The following is a 6,932-nucleotide window of genomic DNA, read 5'->3' on the forward strand; positions in this document are numbered from 1 at the left end:
GTCCCAAACAACTATCTAAATACAGAGCAGATGCTGATCTGCACTGGCAGAGAGACTTCCCACACCAGGAGAGTTCTTTACACTAATGAAATTGAAAATCTGTACCAGAACCACTATAAATGCAACCCAATCCCTTTTAACCAAGAAACTGCTTCTGCCATTTGGCTTTTGATGCTGCTCTCTAATTTATTTTTAGGTCTTTGATTAAGATATATTCAACAACTTTCTGGCTTTACACCATGTTATATCGCTGTCATAATTCAAATCCAAATTTGGAATATACCTTCAGATTACCTTGTCTGTTGAAGTGAATGTATACGGGGCAGATTTGAATAGGATGTGATATAGTTAAATAAAGGCAGAGAAAAGAGAGGTCATTATCAGTTGGCGGCATCAAGAAAATATGCCATAAAATAGATATTTGAGCTGGAGGGAAGAGAAGGATTCATTGAAGCAGAAATGAGGAAGGGATTGAATTTTAGGAATAAGGGAAGGCCAGGCAAAGGATGGAGATAAGAGATGGAGTATCATATGTGGGGAACAGAGAGAAAGTCAATTTGTTTGCACTGAAAAGCAGACAAAGAGAAATAATGGTTCACAAGATTAAAAAGTAAGAGGGCTAGGCTAGATAGCGAAGCACTTTATAAACCAATGAGCTTATATTTTAGTGTATAGTTATTATGGAGTCAAAAGACTTTATTATGGAGAGAAACACAGTCAGATCTGTGCCTGATAAAATTCCCATAGATTCTCTGAGGGCAGGATGAGAGCTGATTGAAATTTGAGGCAGAAGGATCCATTTGGAGGCCATTGCAATACTTAAAAGAGAAATTATAAGGTTTGATCAATATGAATATGGAACATGGTTCAGATGTGAGAAATGCACTGTTGTTTTAAATGTCAAGATTTGGCAATTGAGTGGATAATGTGGGATGAGGAAGCATGAAAAATTGAGAATAATATCAAGGTTATGGATTGGAAATACGGGTCCAAAAGAATGTTGGTGCTTTAAACAGAAATGGGGGAGGACGAGGACAAAATGCATTTTAGACATATTAGGTTTGATTTGTCAAATAGGCAGTTTGTGATACAAGCCTGGAGCTCAGAGCAGAGACTGGGGATGAATAGTTAGATTAAATTTAGGAGTCATTTTCAGACATGCTAATTAAACCCATGGGAGATAATCAGGTCAACAAATGATTGTGAAGAAAGATGAGAGGGACTAGAACAGATCCTGAGGGTAATAACAAAGTATGTGTGTGTGGTGGGGATTCTAATTGGGATGATGAGGCAGTGTAGAAAGCTAAGAAGGACTGGTGAAACATGTAGTAGAAGAACTAAGAAAAATAGTCTCACAAAAATCCTAAAGCAAAGAGAAAGGATAGGTAGGTGGTCAACACTGTCTAATCTTAAGTCCAGTAGGATGAGGAATAAGAAAAGAAAAAGGATGAATTGATGCTGTTGTTGATGAAGATGATGATGATGCTGATGATGAAGAAGAAAATGTTAATATTTAATTAGTGTTTAGAGAGTTGCAAAGTAATTTAAAAAATATCTTATGCTCACAATAATTCTTGAATATTAATGGTACTGTTACTCTCATTTTATAGATGAGAAAACTTGCTTTGGAAAGAAATGACAACAAAAGTTACATAGCTAATAAAGGTTTGAGACAGTATTGACAACTTTTAAGAGAGTAGTTTCAGTAGAGTGATAAGGTTGTCGGTATGGGAAAAACTGAAAAGGTGTTCTGGGCTTAGGAAAAAGTATTGTAATAGTCTTTTATTCTTAATAACCCATTTCAACAAATTCCTTTGATAGGAATTTAATTGCATCATCCAATTGATTGATGAAAATAAACCTATTGATGAGTGTGCATAAGCTATGATTTCAAGGGATTCCAGAATACATTGGAACTGGGATACTTTTTTCCAGGGACCCAACATGTGAAAGGGTTTGCCCAATGTGCTGCGTGTTCAATAAATATTCATTGAATAATCAGTAAATTCAGCTGAAATTGCCAAATCTATTTGGGGTTCAGAAAAGTTCTGGGAGTTATGTACTACTCAATCTAGTTAGGAAACTTTCCCAAGAGTTTTGCCTGATGATGATAAGGAATGATGTAACTACTGTTGATTGACTCTGTTTCACAATGGGAAGAAGCTGGGAAATCAGTTTCCATGTTATCATCATTTTCATTCAATTTCAGAGCCAACAAATGTGCTATTTAAAAGGAATCATTTAATAAAGTTGAACCAGAATTCTATTAAAAGTTGAAGGTGGCTTGCTATTAATAAATCCTGAAATTCTATAATAGTGAATAACAGCTGGTTGAATTTCTGCAGGGACAGAGATACAAATGACAAACTCATTTATTTGAATGTTGAAGTTATTGAAATTCATGGTAATACTATATATACACATATGTATATAAAATGGAATAGATCTAGAAAAATTATTTGTTCACCAAATATAGACATACCATAATGTGGCAAGAAGAATTTCTGGACCTGAAATTAAAATGAATTAGATTCATATTCCACCCTGGTGTGTATAGCACGTCTCTAAAGTTTTCTGAGTTTTTTTTTTGGTTGAAGTTTAATTTTTTTTTTTGGTTGAAGCAAATGTTTAATTTGGAGGGGTCAGAGGGGAGGACCCAATAGAGGTCTTTAAATACTTGAAGGGCTTTGATTCAATATGACTTGCTTAAGATTGTTTTATTTAAGAGTTGGGAGATAAAAGAGATGTGGAACTAATAAACAAATTTTCCAACTTTCCCCCACCCATTCCCCCTCAAAAATCTGTTTATGAATCTCTGAAATATTGATCTCATTCTTCCCTGTTCCTAAATACTCCCAGGATTTAGAGAACTTAATTGACCAACTTCCAGACCTCATAATATTTTGTTGGGTTCCTCATCTCTATTCTCTCACCTTCTCTGTCCAAGGATGGACTAGCCATTCAGCTTGAATGCATGTTAGAGCCCAAAGGGGTAACAGGGAGAGGGGAAAATGCATCCCCTCTGTGAAAGGAGCTGGGGAATAAAGAGTAGTGAAATGAGGGGCCCCATAGCTGGGATGACTGAAAGGAGGGCCTGGAGGTAGGGGAAAAGCCATAGGTCCCCCAGGGAAGGAGCCAGTTGCCTCAAAATCCTCTCGGGGTGAATTGCCGTTGCTTCGCTTGCCCTTCTGGTGCCTGTACAAAACCAAAGCCGGACAACATCTTTGTCAAGGCCCAGCTGCTCAGCAATATTGCTAATCTGCTGAAGTGTGGGTTTGGGACACTGGAGAAACATGTTCTCCGAGCTTTCCCGAACTCCATTCTCAATGCTTGTGCCTTTCCTCTTTCTGGCTTGTTGAAGGACTGTCTCAGCCTTGCACAGCTCCTGAAGGTGGTCATTGTCATCAGCTGCTTCTAGCCACTTCTGTAGCAGAGGTCGGAGCTTACACATGTTCTTGAAGCTAAGTTGTAGGGCCTCAAAGTGACAGATGGTGGTCTGGCTAAAAACCTTCCCAAAGAGTGCCCCCAAGGGGATGCCCACATCAGCCTGGGTATAACCCAGAGTGATCCTCTTCCTCTTTAGCTCCTTGGCAAACTGCTCCAGTTCCTCTGGGGAAGGGGTCTCCTGTGGCTGCTCGTCTCCACTCTCCGCCGGCTCAGTCTTGGAGACCCGGGCAGCGGCGCGGGGCTCTGGGGCGCTGCCCTGGGAAGGGCTCTCAACCCCGGCTCCGGCGTCGCCGTCGGCGGCAGCGATCTCCTGGGCAGGTGGAACCATCGCTCCCACGTTGGGCTGAGGCTCACAGTAGACACCCCCTCCCCACATATCGTACAAATGGCACGGGGCCACTCCCCACCCGTCGGGCCCCGGTCCGGTTCCAGTCCCTCCGGGTGGGCCTTGGAAGCCCGGCCAATTCCACGTAGGCTCTGACCCTCCTGCCCCGCCACCACCTCGGGGTGGTGAGAAATGTTCAGGAGCCAGGTGTGCGGCCATGCGGGAGTTTTAATTTTTCATTGTAAAATGGAACTCAAATTACTTGTCATCCTAGCTTCATAGGGTGGTTAAGATTAGATCATGAGATAATGTTTATGAATTACCATTTATATGTCGACTATTGCTGAAGCAACAAAGAAATTCCTATCTACTTTTTTTTTTAAAGGCAATGGGGTTAAGTGGCTTGCCCACGGCCACACAGCTAGGTAATTATTAAATGTCTACGGTCAGATTTGAACTCAGGTACTCCTGATTCCAGGGCGGGTGCTCTATCCACTACACTACCTAACCACCCTCATTCCCATGTATTTATGAAAATTCCTGGGTTCCTTCAAGGTCCTGTTCTTGTATCATCTCTTAGGAATGGCCTTGCCTGATTACTTCAGTTGCTAATATTCTTTCCTAATATTCTCCTCTAAAAAGTTAGGTATTTGACATAACATAATGAATGAAGATCCAACTGCAGAGCCAGAAAGACTTGCATTCAAGATTGACAACTTGATTAGTTTTGAGATCCTTGATAAGTAATTTAACGTTTAAGTGCCTAAGACAATTCTGTAAATTATCCACAAGATGATGATCTCTGTTGGTGGGGGGGGTAGTTCCCATAAATAATTGCCTTCATGGATGAAATCACAGTTCTAGATGAAGAGAAAAAATTATTAATTTAATTTTTGAAAACTGTATCTTTCCCTAAAACTGTAATCATCTTGAGGGTAAGGTCATAGTTAGACTGTCTTCATATTCCCATGTGCTATAGTAGCATAACTTCATGTTGCATAGAATAGCTTGGAACATATGTTATTCATTATACTAACTTACTATGATGTTCTGATAGTTTATTTTCCTTATTGTTCCTTTTTTATTCTTCCTTGTGAAAAGAATGCTCTCTTCTGGCTTGCTGCCTTTGCATAATCTCTTCTCCTTGGTGGTGCAGTGTATACAGCACTGAAGCTGAAGTCAGGAGGAAAGGAATTAGACTCTAGTCTTAGACATTTGATATTTATTACTTGTATGACCTTAGGCAAGTCATTTAACCATGATGGTCTCACATCCAGGGACATCTCCAGTTTTCTTTATTCATATCTGACTACTGGACCCAGAGGTCTCTGGAGAAGATGACTCTGGAGGAGAAAGTGAGGTTGATAAGTTAGAAAACCATCCCTCACTCAGATTCATTCATATGCTTGTCATGGAATTACCTTCCTAATGTCAAAGTGCTCTTTGAGAATAAAGGAGAATCATTATCATCATTCTTTTGCCTGGAATGCACATTGTCTTTCCTTTAAATTCTTAGAATTCAAAATTTCCTTCAAAGCTCAATATCAATATTATTGTCTATATAAGATCTTTCCTGATTTCACCAACCTACTGGTGCCCTGCACTCTTATGGCTCTTTTCTATTTGCTCATTGGAGTATATACTATTTCTTCCCAATATAATGTAAACTCCTTGTGGGATGGCACAATTTCCTTGAGACCTCCCAGTTGGACCTAACACATCGGAAATGTTTGTGGATTGATTAATGGAATGATTCAAATGTGAGATGTTTCTCATTTTGTCTTCATCATCCTAGAACCTAGCTCTCTGCCTTGTCCATCAATAAAAATATATTTATTGCTGATTTTAATGAGAAAACATCATTCATTATATTCATGTTGGCAGACATTTTTTTTGGTTTTTTCCCCTCTTCTACCTAATGTATTTTTTTGTTTATTTTCCCTTTTGTTCAATGTAGACTAATAATACTGAACCAGAAGAGGGTCCAGTAATGGTTGCCCTAAGTAGATATTTACAATTATTCCCCAAAACACTTTCACAACTCTCTGCTCAGTAGAAAGATTCCCAGCAAGACATTTTATATGGTCAATTACATTCAGATTTTTCAACCTTACAAGTTAAGGGAGTAAATATAGGCTTGAGGCACTACATGTTGACACATCACCATGGGGAGCAATCTGTCATCTGATGAACCTGCTCAGTATTTCAGGATGGGGACGTGGATGTTCTTGGGGTGAGTAGAGAACAAAGATTTCCAATCTTTGCACTCTGATATTTACCAACATGTATTCCAGTTGACATAGTGGGGGGGATAGGACAAGTTTTCAACCAACAATAATAGAATCATGGTTAGACCTCATTGGCTCTGATAAAGTCACTGCACAGAAATCCTTGGGGTTTCTTTGAGGTTCATATGGAAAGATGAGACAAAAGAATAGAAGGGCTTTGAGTTCAGTTTTTTTTTTATCTGACAGACTTTCTTTTGAGAGAGGAAGAAGAATAGAAAGTAGAAAGTGCTAGATCTGGAGAGACCGAGGTCCAAATTCTGCCTAAAACACTTACTAGCTGTCCCTGAGCCTCAGTTTCCCCATCTGTGGTGATCAGAATACCTGTTTTATAACCTTCTTTGGAACGTCAAAAAGAATAATATATGTAAGGCATTTCATAAATATCAAAGTTCTAGATTCTTGACCTAAAACTGTAGGATCTCAGATAAGATCTAGTCTACTCTATAATTTTTTTTAATGTTTTTTCAGGGCAAATGGGGTTAAGTGGCTTGCCCAAGGTCCCATAGCTAGGTAATTATTAAATGTCTGAGGCCAGATTTGAACTCAGGTACTCCTTACTCCAGGGCTGGTGCTCTATCCACTGCGCCATCTAGCTGCCCTATTCTATAACTTTTTACATTTGAGAAAGAAGTGAAGGGACTTTTCTAAGTTCACACATCTGAGGTAGGACATCTGAATACAAACTTAGGGTTATTCCCATTACATCATTTGGAATCACTAGAATTACAGCCCATCATTTTGTATTTTATCCTAAACTTAATGACCAGATATGATCATGGCACTCTACAACTCAAAAATCTTTGATTCATAGCTCCTTATTGTATTACATATTAAATTAAGAATTAATTGCTCAGAATGACTTTCAGGGCTAT

The 6,932-nt window shown here is 39.1% G+C and overlaps 1 pseudogene; it reads right to left on the reverse strand.

Moving 5' to 3' along the window:
- Nucleotides 1–2,619: 2,619 nt before the first annotated feature.
- LOC141497801 (POU domain, class 5, transcription factor 1 pseudogene) lies at nucleotides 2,620–3,991 on the reverse strand (annotated as a pseudogene).
- Between the last annotated feature and the right edge of the window lie 2,941 nt (nucleotides 3,992–6,932).

Source organism: Macrotis lagotis, chromosome X (assembly GCF_037893015.1).
Source record: "Macrotis lagotis isolate mMagLag1 chromosome X, bilby.v1.9.chrom.fasta, whole genome shotgun sequence".
Lineage (NCBI taxonomy): Eukaryota > Metazoa > Chordata > Mammalia > Peramelemorphia > Peramelidae > Macrotis > Macrotis lagotis.